This window comes from Lampetra fluviatilis, unplaced genomic scaffold (assembly GCF_964198595.1).
Source record: "Lampetra fluviatilis unplaced genomic scaffold, kcLamFluv1.1 SCAFFOLD_1073, whole genome shotgun sequence".
Lineage (NCBI taxonomy): Eukaryota > Metazoa > Chordata > Hyperoartia > Petromyzontiformes > Petromyzontidae > Lampetra > Lampetra fluviatilis.
Genome location: NW_027621203.1, coordinates 1,570 through 14,984, shown reverse-complemented (window position 1 = coordinate 14,984; position 13,415 = coordinate 1,570). Strand labels below are relative to the sequence as shown.

Below are 13,415 nucleotides of genomic sequence, written 5' to 3'. Positions count from 1 at the left end.
CTGGTGAGTGAGTGAGCTGGTGAGTGAGTTGGTGAGTGAGTGGGTGAGTGAGTGAGCTGGTGAGTGAGTGACCTGTATGAGAAGCTGGAACTTGGAGTCTCGTTTCTGTCGCGCTTTGAGGAAGTTGAGTGAGTGAGTTGGTGAGTGATCTGGTGAGTGAGTGAGTGAGCTGGTGAGTGAGCTGGTGAGTGAGCTGGTGAGTGAGCTGGTGAGTGAGCTGGTGAGTGAGCTGGTGAGTTGGTGAGTGAGCTGGTGAGTTGGTGAGTGAGTTGGTGAGTGAGCTGGTGAGTGAGTGAGTGAGTGGGTGAGTGAGTGAGTGAGTGAGTGAGCTGGTGAGGCTGGTGAGTGAGTGAGCTGGTGAGTGAGTGAGTTGGTGAGTGAGTGAGTGAGCTGGTGAGCGAGTGAGTGGGTGAGTGAGTGAGTGAGCTGGTGAGCTGGTGAGTGAGCTGGTGAGTGAGTGGGTGAGTGAGCTGGGTGAGTGAGTGAGCTGGTGAGTGAGTGAGCTGGTGAGTGAGTGAGCTGGTGAGTGAGTGAGCTGGTGAGTGAGTGAGCTGGTGAGTGAGTGAGCTGGTGAGTGAGTGAGCTGGTGAGTGAGTGAGTGACCTGTATGAGGAGCTGGAACTTGGAGTCTCGTTTCTGTCGCGTTTTGAGGAAGTTGAGTGCGTCGCTCTGGCCAGCGCAGAACGTCGCAGAGGAGAGTTCCAACTCACGGCCGTGCTCACCGTCCAACTGCAGAGAGAGACACAGAGACAGACACAGAGAGACAGACAGTCAGCCAGACAGAGAGACAGTCAGACAGACAGAAAGACAGACAGAGACACACACAGACACACACACAGACACACACACACACTCACACACACACACACAGACACACACACAGAGACACAGACACACACTCACACACACACACAGACACACACAGTGACACACACACACAGACACACACAGACACATACACACAGACACACACACTCACACACACACAGACACACACACACAGACACACACAGTGACACACACACACACACACAAAGACACACACAGACACACACACAGACACACACAGACACACACACACTCACACACACAGACACACACACACAGAGACACACACACAGACACACACACACAGTCACACACACAGACACAGACACAGACACACTCACACTCACACACACAGACACACACTCACACACACACAGTTACACACAGTCACACACACACATACACACACACAGTCACACACACACATACACACACACAGTGACACACACAGACACACACACAAAGACACACACACACACACAGACACAGACACACACACAGAGAGACAGAGAGAGAGACACAGAGACACAGAGAGACACAGAGAGACACAGAGAGACACAGAGAGACACTTGGACCACTCACGGCATTGAGAAGCACGTTTCCCACTCCGTCCGTGAGCTGTCCTGGAATCTGCAACTTACTGAGCTCCTTACTCAGCGAGCCTGAAGAAGCAACAGTGACACAGATTAGTGGGTGGGTGGGTGGGTGGGTGAGTGGGTGGGTGGGTGAGTGGGTGGTTGAGTGGGTGGGTGAGTGGGTGGGTGGGTGAGTGGGTGAGTGGGTGGGTGGGTGAGTGGGTGGGTGGGTGGGTGAGTGGGTGGGTGGGTGGGTGAGTGGGTGAGTGGGTGGGTGGGTGAGTGGGTGGGTGGGTGGGTGAGTGGGTGGGTGAGTGAGTGGGTGGGTGAGTGGGTGGGTGAGTGGGTGAGTGGGGGTGGGTGGTGGGTGAGGGGTGGGTGGGTAGGTGGGTGGGTGGGTGAGTGGGTGGTTGAGTGGGTGAGCGGGTGAGTGGGTGAGTGGGTGAGCGGGTGAGTGGGTGAGTGAGTGGGCGGGTGAGTGGGGTGAGTGAGTGGGTGGGTGAGTGGGGTGAGCGGGTGAGTGGGTGAGTGAGTGGGTGGGTGAGTGGGTGAGTGAGTGGGTGGGTGAGTGGGTGAGCGGGTGAGTGGGTGGGTGAGTGAGTGGGTGAGTGGGTGGGTGAGTGAGTGGGGTGAGTGGGTGGGTGAGTGGGTGGGTGGGTGGGTGAGTGGGTGGTTGAGTGGGTGAGCGGGTGAGTGGGTGGGTGGGTGAGTGAGTGGGTGGATGAGTGGGTGGGTGGGTGAGTGAGTGGGTGGGTGGGTGGGTGAGTGGGTGGTTGAGTGGGTGGGTGGGTGAGTGGGTGGGTGGGTGAGTGGGTGGGTGAGTGGGTGGGTGAGTGGGTGAGTGGGTGGGTGGGTGAGTGGGTGAGTGGGTGGGTGGGTGAGTGGGTGGGTGAGTGATTGGGTGGGTGAGTGAGTGGATGGGTGGGTGAGTGAGTGAGTGGGTGGGTGGGTGAGTGGGTGGGTGAGTGGGTGGGTGGGTGGGTGAGTGGGTGGGTGAGTGGGTGGGTGGGTGGGTGGGTGAGTGGGTGGGTGGGTGGGTGGGTGAGTGGGTGGGTGGGTGGGTGGGTGAGTGGGTGAGTGAGTGGGTGGGTGGGTGGGTGGGTGGGTGAGTGGGTGGGTGGGTGAGTGGGTGGGTGGGTGAGTGGTGGGTGGGTGGGTGAGTGGGTGAGTGAGTGGGTAAGTGGGTGAGTGGGTGAGTGAGTGGGTGGGTGAGTGGGTGGGTGAGTGGGTGGGTGAGTGGGTGAGTGAGTGGGTGGTTGAGTGGGTGGGTGGGTGGGTGAGTGGGTGGGTGGGTGAGTGGGTGGTTGAGTGAGTGGGTGGGTGAGTGGGTGAGTGGGTGGGTGGGTGAGTGGGTGGGTGGGTGGGTGAGTGGGTGGGTGGGTGGGTGGGTGGGTGAGTGGGTGGGTGGGTGAGTGGGTGGGTGGGTGAGTGGGTGGGTGGGTGAGTAGGTGAGTGAGTGGGTGGGTGAGTGGGTGGGTGAGTGGGTGGGTGGGTGAGTGGGTGGGTGGGTGAGTGGGTGAGTGGGTGAGTGGGTGGGTGAGTGAGTGGGTGAGTGATTGGGTGGGTGAGTGAGTGGATGGGTGGGTGAGTGAGTGAGTGAGTGGGTGGGTGGGTGGGTGAGTGGTGGGTGAGTGGGTGGTGGGTGAGTGGGTGGTTGAGTGGGTGGGTGGGTGAGTGGGTGAGTGGGTGAGTGGGTGGGTGGGTGAGTGGGTGAGTGATTGGGGTGGGTGAGTGAGTGGGTGAGTGAGTGGGTGAGTGGGTGGGTGAGTGGGTGGGTGGGTGGGTGAGTGGGGTGGGTGGGTGGGTGAGTGGGTGGGTGAGTGGGTGAGTGATTGGGTGGGTGAGTGGTGAGTGATTGGGTGGGTGAGTGGGTGGGTGAGTGGGTGGGTGAGTGGGTGGGTGAGTGGGTGGGTGGGTGAGTGGGTGGGTGGGTGGGTGAGTGGGTGGGTGAGTGGGTGAGTGAGTGGGAGTGGGTGGGTGAGTGGGTGGGTGAGTGGGTGGGGTGGGTGAGTGGGTGGGTGGGTGAGTGGGTGGGTGGGTGAGTGGGTGGGTGGGTGAGTGATTGGGTGGGTGAGTGGGTGAGTGATTGGGTGGGTGAGTGGGTGGGTGAGTGGGTGAGTGATTGGGTGGGTGAGTGAGTGAGTGTCTGAGTGACTGACTGAGTGACTGACTGATTCTGTGTGTGTGTGCCACCCCTAGGTCTGTCCAGCCCTAACCCCCCCACTCACCGTGCAGGTGTATGAGTGTGTGCAGGCCAGGCATCAGCGCCTGCATCTCGGCGGGGCTGACGAGGGCAGAGCGCTCGATGCGGCAGAGGAAGAGAGCCCGGAGTACACGCAGAGTTCGCACGTGGGCACACTCAGTCACCACCAGCTCTGTGGGTGAGTCAGTGAGTCAGTGAGTCACTCAGTGAGTCACTCACTCAGTCACTCACTCACTCACACAGTCAGTGAGTCACTCAGTCACTCACTCACTCACTCACACAGTCAGTGAGTCACTCAGTCACTCACTCACTCACTCAGTCACTCACACAGTCAGTGAGTCACTCAGTCACGTGGGCACACTCAGTCACCACCAGCTCTGTGGGTGAGTCAGTGAGTCACTCAGTGAGTCACTCACTCACTCACTCAGTCAGAGAGTCACTCACTCAGTCACTCAGACACTCACTCACTCAGTCACGTGGGCACACTCAGTCACCACCAGCTCTGTGGGTGAGTCAGTCAGTTAGTCACTCAGTCAGTCACTCAGTGAGTCACTCACACAGTCAGTGAGTCACTCACTCACTCAGTCACGTGGGCACACTCAGTCACCACCAGCTCTGTGGGTGAGTCAGTCAGTTAGTCACTCAGTCAGTCACTCAGTGAGTCACTCACACAGTCAGTGAGTCACTCACAAAGTCAGTGAGTCACTCACTCACTCAGTCACGTGGGCACACTCAGTCACCACCAGCTCTGTGGGTGAGTCACTCAGTCAGTGAGCCACTCAGTGAGTCACTCAGTGAGTCACTCACTCACTAACTGAGTCATTCACTCACTCACTCAGTCACTCACTCACTCACTCAGTCACTCACTCACTCAGTCACTCACTCACTCACTCAGTCACTCACTCACTCACTCAGTCACTCACTCACTCAGTCACTCACTCACTCACTCAGTCACTCACTCACTCACTCCGCGTGTCTCCGCGTGTCTCCGTGTGTCTGCGTGTGTGTCTGTGTGTGTCTCTGTGTGTCTCTGTGTGTCTCCGTGTGTGTCTCTGTGTGTGTCTCTGTGTGTGTCTCTATGTGTCTCTGTGTGTGTCTCTGTGTGTGTCTCTATGTGTCTCTGTGTGTGTCTCTGTGTGTGTCTCTGTGTCTCTGTCTGTGCGTGTCTCTGCGTGTGTCTCTGCGGTGTGTCTCTGCGTTGTCTCTGTGAGTGTCTCTCTCCGTGTGTCTGTGTGTCTCTCTGCGTGTGTGTCTCTGTGTGTCTCTGTGTGTCTCTGTGTGTGTCTCTGTGTGTGTCTCTATGTGTCTCTGTGTGTGTCTCTGTGTGTGTCTCTGTGTGTGTCTCTGTGTGTCTCTGTGTCTCTGTCTGTGCGTGTCTCTGCGTGTGTCTCTGCGTGTCTCTGTGAGTGTCTCTCTCCGTGTGTCTGTGTGTCTCTCTGCGTGTGTGTCTCTGTGTGTCTCTGTGTGTGTCTCTGTGTGTGTCTCTATGTGTCTCTGTGTGTGTCTCTGTGTGTGTCTCTGTGTGTGTCTCTGTGTGTCTCTGTGTGTCTCTGTGTCTCTGTCTGTGCGTGTCTCTGCGTGTGTCTCTGCGTGTCTCTGTGAGTGTCTCTCTCCGTGTGTCTGTGTGTCTCTCTGCGTGTGTGTGTCTCTGCGTGTGTGTCTCTCTGTGTGTGTCTCTGTCTGTGAGTGTCTCTGTGTGTCTCTGTGTGTGTCTCTGTGTGTGTCTCTGCGTGTGTCTCTGTGTGTGTCTCTGTGTGTGTCTCTGTCTGTGAGTGTCTCTGTGTGTCTCTGTGTGTGTCTCTCTGTGTGTGTCTCTGCGTGTGTCTCTGTGTGTGTCTCTGTGTGTCTCTGTGTGTGTCTCTCTGTGTGTCTCTCCGTGTCTCTGCGTGTGTCTCTGTGTCTCTGTGTGTGGGTCTTTCTGCGTCTCTCCGCGTGTCTCTGTGTCTCTCCGCGTGTCTCCGCGTGTCTCTGAGTGTCTCTGCGTGTCTCTCTCTGTGTGTCTCTGCGTCTCTCTGCGTGTGTGTCTCTGTGTGTATCTGTGTGTTTCTGTGTCTCTCCGCGTGTCTCCGCGTGTCTCCGAGTGTGTGTCTCTGTGTGTGTGTCTCTGTGTGTGTCTCAGCGTGTCTCTGTATGTCTCTGTGTGTGTGTCTCCGTGTGTCTCTGCGTGTCTCCGCGTGTCTCCGAGTGCGTGTCTCTGTGTGTGTGTCTCTGTGTGTGTCTCAGCGTGTCTCTGTGTGTGTGTCTCTGTGTGTCTCCGCGTGTCTCTGTGTGTGTGTGTCTCTGTGTCTCTCTGTCTCTGCGTGTCTCTGTGTGTGTGTCTCTGCGTGTCTCTGTGAGTGTCTCTCTCCGTGTGTCTCTGTGTCTCTCTGCGTGTCTCTCCGCGTGTCTCCGCGTGTCTGTGTGTGTCTCTCTCCGTGTCTCCGCGTGTCTCTCTGCGTGTGTCTGTGTGTGTGTCTCTGTGTGTCTCCGCGTGTCTCTGAGTGTGTGTGTCTCTGTGGGTCTCTGTGTCTCTCTGTCTCTGCGTGTCTCTGTGTGTGTGTCTCTGTGTCTCTCTGCGTGTCTCTCTCCGCGTGTCTCCGTGTCTCTCTGCGTGTGTCTCTCTCCGTGTCTCCGCGTGTCTGTCTGCGTGTGTCTCTCCGCGTGTCTCTGTGTGTGTGTGTGTCTCTGTCTCTGCGTGTTTCCGCGTGTCTCTGCGTGTGTCTCTCCGCGTGTCTCTGTGTGTGTGTGTGTCTCTGTCTCCGCGTGTCTCCGCGTGTCTCTGCGTGTCTCCGTGTCTCTCTGCGTGTGTCTCTCTCCGTGTCTCCGTGTGTCTCTGCGTGTGTCTCTCCGCGTGTCTCTCTGTGTGTGTCTCTGTGGATCTCTGTGTCTCTCTGTCTCTTGCGTGTCTCTGTGTGTGTGTCTCCGTGTGTCTCTGCGTGTCTCTGCGTGTCTCTCTGCGTGTCTCTGTGAGTGTCTCCTGTGTGTGTCTCTGTGTCTCTCCGCGTGTCTCTCTGTGTGTGTCTCTGTGGATCTCTGTGTCTCTCTGTCTCTGCGTGTCTCTGCGTGTCTCTCTGCGTGTCTCTGTGAGTGTCTCTGTGTGTGTCTCTGTGTCTCTCTGCGTGTCTCTCTCCGCGTGTCTCCGCGTGTCTCTGCGTGTGTGTCTCTCCGCGTGTCTCCGTGTCTCTCTCTGCGTGTCTCCGCGTGTCTCTCTGCGTGTCTCTCTCCGCGTGTCTCCGTGTCTCTCCGCGTGTCTCTCTCCGCGTGTCTCCGCGTGTCTCTCTGCGTGTGTCTCTCTCCGCGTGTCTGTGTGTGTCTCTCTCCGCGTGTCTCTCTCCGCGTGTCTCCGTGTCTCTCCGCGTGTCTCTCTCCGCGTGTCTCTCTCCGCGTGTCTCCGCGTGTCTCTCTGCGTGTGTCTCTCTCCGCGTGTCTCCGTGTCTCTCCGCGTGTCTCTCTCCGCGTGTCTCTCTCCGCGTGTCTCCGCGTGTCTCTGTGTGTCTCTCTGCGCGTGTCTCTCTCCGCGTGTCTCCGCGTGTCTCTCTGCGCGTGTCTCTCTCCGCGTGTCTCCGCGTGTCTCTCTGCGTGTGTGTCTCTCCGCGTGTCTCCGTGCGTGTGTCTCTCTCCGCGTGTCTCCGTGCGTGTGTCTCTCTCCGCGTGTCTCTCTGCGTGTGTGTCTCTCCGTGTCTCCGCGTGTCTCTCTGCGTGTGTGTCTCTCCGCGTGTCTCCGCGTGTCTCTCTGCGTGTGTCTCTCTCCGTGTCTCCGCGTGTCTCTCTGCGTGTGTCTCTGTCCGCGTGTCTCCACTCACCGTCGATGACATCCTCACGCTTGGCTTGCTTCACTTTGACGCGCGTCAGCTGAGACTTGCTGAACCCCGACCTCCACCCCCGCCACTCGCTCCCCCTGCCCCATCAACGCCTCCACCTCCTCCTCACCTCCACCACCTCCACCTCCACCACCTCCACCACCTCCACCACCTCCACCACCTCCACCACCACCTCCACCACCTCCACCACCACCCACATCCTCACCACCACCACCACCACCACCACCTTCCACCCAAGTCCCCTCGTCCACCATCATCATCGTCGTCGCCTCCAACTCCGACGCATCGGCATTGTCCACCTGCTCCACCTCCACCACCTCCTCATCCGCCTCGTCCACCATCGCAGCGTCCACCATCGCCGCGTCCACCACCGCAGCAGCATCGTCATCCGCGAAGGGAGACACGGCGGAGAGAGGCGGGGTGGAGACGGAGGAGGTGGAGCTGGTGGTGGAGCTGGTGGTGGAGGTGGTGGAGGTGGTGGAGGTGGTGGAGGTGGAGTTGGTGGTGGAGGTGGTGAGCTCGGAGGTGGGAGACTCGGAGGAGAAAGCCAGCGGGCACGCAGAGTCCGTGCTGACAGGAGGGGGCAGAGAGAGAGAGAGTGAGTGAGTGGGTGAGTGGGTGAGTGGGTGGGTGAGTGAGTGGGTGAGTGGGTGAGTGGGTGAGTGGGTGAGTGGGTGAGTGGGTGAGTGGGTGAGTGGGTGGGTGGGTGGGTGAGTGAGTGAGTGGGTGAGTGGGTGGGTGGGTGGGTGAGTGGGTGAGTGGGTGGGTGGGTGGGTGAGTGAGTGGGTGAGTGGGTGGGTGGGTGGGTGAGTGGGTGGGTGAGTGGGTGAGTGGGTGAGTGAGTGGGTGAGTGGGTGGGTGGGTGGGTGAGTGAGTGGGTGAGTGGGTGGGTGAGTGAGTGAGTGGGTGAGTGGGTGGGTGAGTGGGTGAGTGAGTGGGTGAGTGGGTGAGTGAGTGAGTGAGTGAGTGGGTGAGTGGGTGGGGTGGGTGGGTGAGTGAGTGAGTGAGTGGGTGGGTGGGTGGGTGGGTGGGTGAGTGAGTGAGTGAGTGGGTGAGTGGGTGAATGGGTGGGTGGGTGGGTGGGTGAGTGAGTGAGTGAGTGGGTGAGTGGGTGGGTGGGTGAGTGGGTGGGTGGGTGGGTGAGTGGGTGGGTGGGTGAGTGGGTGAGTGGGTGGGTGAGTGGGTGGGTGAGTGGGTGGGTGAGTGGGTGGGTGGGTGAGTGAGTGAGTGAGTGAGTGGGTGAGTGAGTGGGTGAGTGGGTGGGTGAGTGGGTGGGTGGGTGAGTGAGTGAGTGAGTGAGTGGGTGAGTGGGTGGGTGAGTGGGTGAGTGGGTGAGTGGGTGGGTGAGTGGGTGGAGTGGGTGGGTGAGTGGGTGAGTGAGTGGGTGAGTGGGTGAGTGGGTGGGTGAGTGGGTGGGTGAGTGGGTGGGTGGGTGAGTGAGTGGGTGAGTGGGTGAGTGGGTGGGTGGGTGGGTGAGTGAGTGGGTGAGTGGGTGGGTGAGTGGGTGGGTGGGTGGGTGGGTGAGTGAGTGAGTGAGTGAGTGAGTGGGTGGGTGGGTGGGTGAGTGAGTGAGTGGGTGATGTGGGTGAATGGGTGGGTGGGTGGGTGGGTGGGTGGGTGAGTGAGTGAGTGAGTGGGTGAGTGGGTGGGTGGGTGGGTGAGTGGGTGAGTGGGTGGGTGAGTGGGTGGGTGGGTGAGTGGGTGGGTGAGTGGGTGGGTGGGTGAGTGAGTGAGTGAGTGGGTGAGTGAGTGGGTGAGTGGGTGGGTGAGTGGGTGGGTGGGTGGGTGAGTGAGTGAGTGAGTGGGTGAGTGAGTGGGTGAGGTGGGTGGGTGAGGTGAGTGAGTGAGTGGGTGAGTGGGTGGGTGGGTGGGTGGGTGAGTGAGTGAGTGGGTGAGTGGGTGGGTGGGTGGGTGGGTGAGTGAGTGAGTGGGTGGGTGAGTGGGTGGGTGGGTGGGTGAGTGAGTGAGTGGGTGGGTGAGTGAGTGAGTGGGTGAGTGGGTGGGTGAGTGGGTGGGTGGGTGAGTGAGTGAGTGGGTGGGTGGGTGAGTGGGTGAGTGGGTGGGTGAGTGAGTGGGTGGGTGGGTGGGTGAGTGGGTGGGTGGGTGGGTGAGTGGGTGGGTGGGTGGGTGGGTGAGTGAGTAAGTGGGTGAGTGAGTGGGTGAGTGGGTGGGTGAGTGGGTGAGGTGAGTGGGTGAGTGAGTGGGTGGGTGAGTGAGTGAGTGAGTGGGTGAGTGGGTGGGTGGGTGGGTGGGTGAGTGGGTGGGTGGGGTGGGTGGGTGAGTGGTGGTGAGTGGGTGGGTGAGTGGTGAGTGGGTGGGTGAGTGAGTGGTGGGTGGGGTGAGTGGTGAGTGGGTGGTGGGTGGGTGTGTGGTGGGTGGGTGGGTGGGTGGTGTGAGTGAGTGGGGTGGTGAGTGTGAGTGGGTGGGTGAGTGGGTGGGTGGGGGGGTGAGTGGGTGGGTGAGTGGTGGGTGGGTGGGTGGTGAGTGAGTGGGTGAGTGAGTGGGGGAGTGGGTGAGTGGGGTGGGTGGGTGAGTGTGGTGAGGTGAGTGGGTGAGTGGGTGGGTGAGTGGGTGTGTGAGTGAGTGGGTGAGGTGGGTGAGTGGGTGGGTGGGTGGTGAGTGAGTGGAGTGGGTGAGTGGGTGGGTGGGTGGGTGAGTGAGTGAGTGGTGTGGAGTGGGTGGGTGGGTGGTGGGTGGGTGAGTGAGTGGTGGTGGGGTGGGTGGGTGTGAGTGAGTGAGTGGGTGAGTGGGTGGGTGGGTGGGTGAGTGAGTGAGTGAGTGGGTGAGTGGGTGGGTGGGTGGGTGAGTGATGTGTGAGTGAGTGGGTGAGTGGGTGGGTGGGTGGGTGGGTGAGTGAGTGAGTGAGTGAGTGGGTGAGTGGGTGGGTGGGTGGTGGGTGGGTGAGTGGTGGGTGAGTGGGTGGGTGGGTGGGGTGGGTGAGTGAGTGAGTGGGTGGTGAGTGGGTGGGTGGGTGGGTGAGTGAGTGAGTGAGTGAGTGGGTGGTGAGTGAGTGAGTGGGTGAGTGGGTGGGTGAGTGGTGGGTGGGTGAGTGAGTGAGTGGGTGGGTGAGTGGGTGAGTGGGTGGGTGAGTGGGTGGGTGGGTGGGTGGGTGAGTGGGTGGGTGAGTGGTGGGTGGGTGAGTGAGGGGTGAGTGGGTGGGTGACTGGGTGGGTGGTGTGAGTGAGTGAGTGGGTGAGTGAGTGAGTGGGTGTGGGGGTGGGTGAGTGGGTGGTGAGTGAGTGAGTGAGTGGGTGAGTGGTGGGTGGTGAGGAGTGAGTGAGTGAGTGGGTGAGTGGGTGGGTGAGTGAGTGAGTGGGAGTGAGTGGGTGGGTGGGTGGGTGAGTGAGTGAGTGAGTGAGTGGGTGGGTGGGTGAGTGAGTGAGTGGGTGAGTGGGTGGGTGGGTGGGTGGGTGAGTGAGTGAGTGGGTGAGTGGGTGGGTGGGTGGGTGAGTGAGTGAGTGGGTGAGTGGGTGGGTGGGTGGGTGAGTGAGTGAGTGAGTGAGTGGGTGAGTGGTGGGTGGGTGGGTGAGTGGGTGGGGTGAGTGAGTGAGTGGGTGAGTGGGTGGGTGGGTGGGTGAGTGAGTGAGTGAGTGGGTGAGGTGAGTGGGTGAGTGGGTGAGTGGGTGGGTGAGTGAGTGGGTGAGTGGGTGGGTGAGTGAGTGAGTGGGTGAGTGGGTGGGTGGGTGGGTGGGTGAGTGAGTGAGTGAGTGGGTGAGTGGTGGGTGGGTGGGTGGGTGAGTGAGTGAGTGAGTGGGTGAGTGGGTGGGTGGGTGGGTGGGTGAGTGAGTGAGTGGGTGAGTGAGTGGGTGGGTGGTGGGTGAGTGAGTGAGTGGGTGGGTGGGTGAGTGAGTGAGTGAGTGGGTGAGTGGGTGGGTGGGTGGGTGAGTGAGTGAGTGAGTGGGTGAGTGGGTGGGTGGGTGGGTGAGTGAGTGAGTGAGTGGGTGAGTGGGTGGGTGGGTGGGTGAGTGAGTGAGTGAGTGGGTGGGTGGGTGGGTGAGTGAGTGAGTGGGTGAGTGGGTGGGTGGGTGAGTGAGAGTGAGTAGGTGAGTGGGTGGGTGAGTGGGTGAGTGGGTGAGTGGGTGGGTGAGTGGGTGAGTGGTGAGTGGGTGGGTGAGTGTGTGGGTGGGTGGGTGGGTGGGTGAGTGAGTGAGTGGGTGAGTGGGTGGGTGAGTGGGTGAGTGGGTGAGTGGGTGGGTGAGTGGGTGGTGGGTGGGTGGGTGAGGTGAGTGAGTGGGTGAGTGGGTGGGTGAGTGGGTGAGTGGGTGAGTGGGTGGGTGGGTGAGTGGGTGGGTGGGTGGTGAGTGGGTGAGTGAGTGGGTGAGTGGGTGGGTGAGTGGGTGGGTGAGTGGGTGGGTGGGTGAGTGAGTGAGTGGGGTGGGTGAGTGAGTGGGTGAGTGGGTGGGTGGGTGGGTGGGTGGGTGGGTGAGTGAGTGAGTGGGTGAGTGGGTGGGTGGGTGGGTGGGTGAGTGAGTGAGTGACGTGAGTGGGTGAGTGGGTGGGTGGGTGAGTGAGTGAGTGGGTGAGTGGGTGGTGTGGGTGAGTGAGTGAGTGGTGAGTGGGTGGGTGGGTGGGTGAGTGAGTGAGTGGGTGGGTGGGTGGGTGAGTGAGTGAGTAGGTGAGTGGGTGAGTGAGTGAGTGAGTGGTTAGTGGGTGAGTGAGTGAGTGGGTGGGTGAGTGGGTGGGTGGGTGGGTGAGTGAGTGGGTGGGGTGGGTGGGTGAATGAGTGAGTGGGTGGGTGAGTGGGTGGGTGGGTGAGTGGGTGGGTGGTGAGTGGGTGGGTGGGTGAGTGGTGGGTGAGTGGGTGGGTGGGTGGGTGGGTGAGTGGGTGGGTGGGTGAGTGAGTAGGTGGGTGAGTGGGTGGGTGAGTGGGTGGGTGGGTGAGTGGGTGGGTGGGTGAGTGGGTGGGTGGGTGAGTGGGTGGGTGAGTGGGTAGGTGGGTGAGTGGGTGGGTGAGTGGGTGAGTGGGTGAGTGGGTGGGTGGGTGAGTGGGTGGGTGAGTGAGTGGGTGGGTGGGTGAGTGAGTGAGTGAGTGAGTGGGTGGGTGGGTGGGTGGGTGAGTGGGTGAGTGGGTGAGTGAGTGAGTGAGTGAGTGGGTGAGTGGGTGAGTGGGTGAGTGGGTGGGTGGTGGGTGGGTGAGTGGGTGAGTGGTGAGTGGGTGGGTGTGAGTGGGTGAGTGGGTGGGTGGGTGTGTGGGTGGGTGAGTGAGTGAGTGAGTGAGTGGGTGAGTGAGTGGGTGGGTGAGTGGGTGGGTGGGTGGGTGAGTGAGTGGGTGGGTGAGTGGGTGGGTGGGTGAGTGAGTGGGTGAGTGAGTGGGTGGGTGAGTGGGTGGGAGGGTGGGTGGGTGAGTGGGTGGGTGGGTGAGTGGGTGGGTGAGTGTGGGTGGGTGGGTGAGTGGGTGGGTGGGTGAGTGGGTGGGTGGGTGAGTGGGTGGGTGGGTGGGTGAGTGGTGGGTGGGTGAGTGGGTAAGTGGGTGAGTGGGTGGGTGGGTGAGTGGGTGAGTGGGTGGGTGAGTGGGTGAGTGGGTGGGTGGGGGTGAGTGAGTGTGTGAGTGGGTGGGTGGGTGGGTGAGTGGGTGAGTGAGTGAGGTGGGTGAGTGGGGTGAGTGGGTGAGTGGGTGATGTGAGTGAGTGGTGGGTGGGTGGGTGGGTGAGTGGGTGAGTGGGTGAGTGGGTGAGTGAGTGGGTGAGTGGGTGGGTGAGTGAGTGAGTGTGTGAGTGAGTGGGTGAGTGAGTGGGTGAGTGGGTGGGTGAGTGAGTGAGTGGGTGAGTGGGTGGGTGGGTGGGTGAGTGAGTGGGTGGGGTGAGTGGGTGAGTGAGTGGGTGGGTGGGTGGGTGGGTGGGTGAGTGAGTGAGTGAGTGAGTGGGTGAGTGGGTGGGTGGGTGAGTGAGTGAGTGGGTGGGTGGGTGGGTGGGTGGGTGAGTGGGTGGGTGAGTGGGTGGGTGGGTGGGTGAGTGGGTGGGTGAGTGGGTGGGGTGGGTGGGTGAGTGGGTGGTGGTGAGTGGGTGGGTG

At 60.6% G+C, this 13,415-nt stretch overlaps 1 long non-coding RNA gene across 1 annotated transcript; it reads right to left on the bottom strand.

Moving 5' to 3' along the window:
• Positions 1-608: 608 nt before the first annotated feature.
• Positions 609-7,498, bottom strand: LOC144954927 (uncharacterized). Its single transcript, XR_013641437.1, has 4 exons — positions 7,389-7,498; positions 3,632-3,778; positions 1,411-1,490; positions 609-729 (listed from the first exon to the last, which is right to left on the bottom strand). It is a non-coding gene; the product is annotated as an uncharacterized LOC144954927 (long non-coding RNA).
• Positions 7,499-13,415: the final 5,917 nt, after the last annotated feature.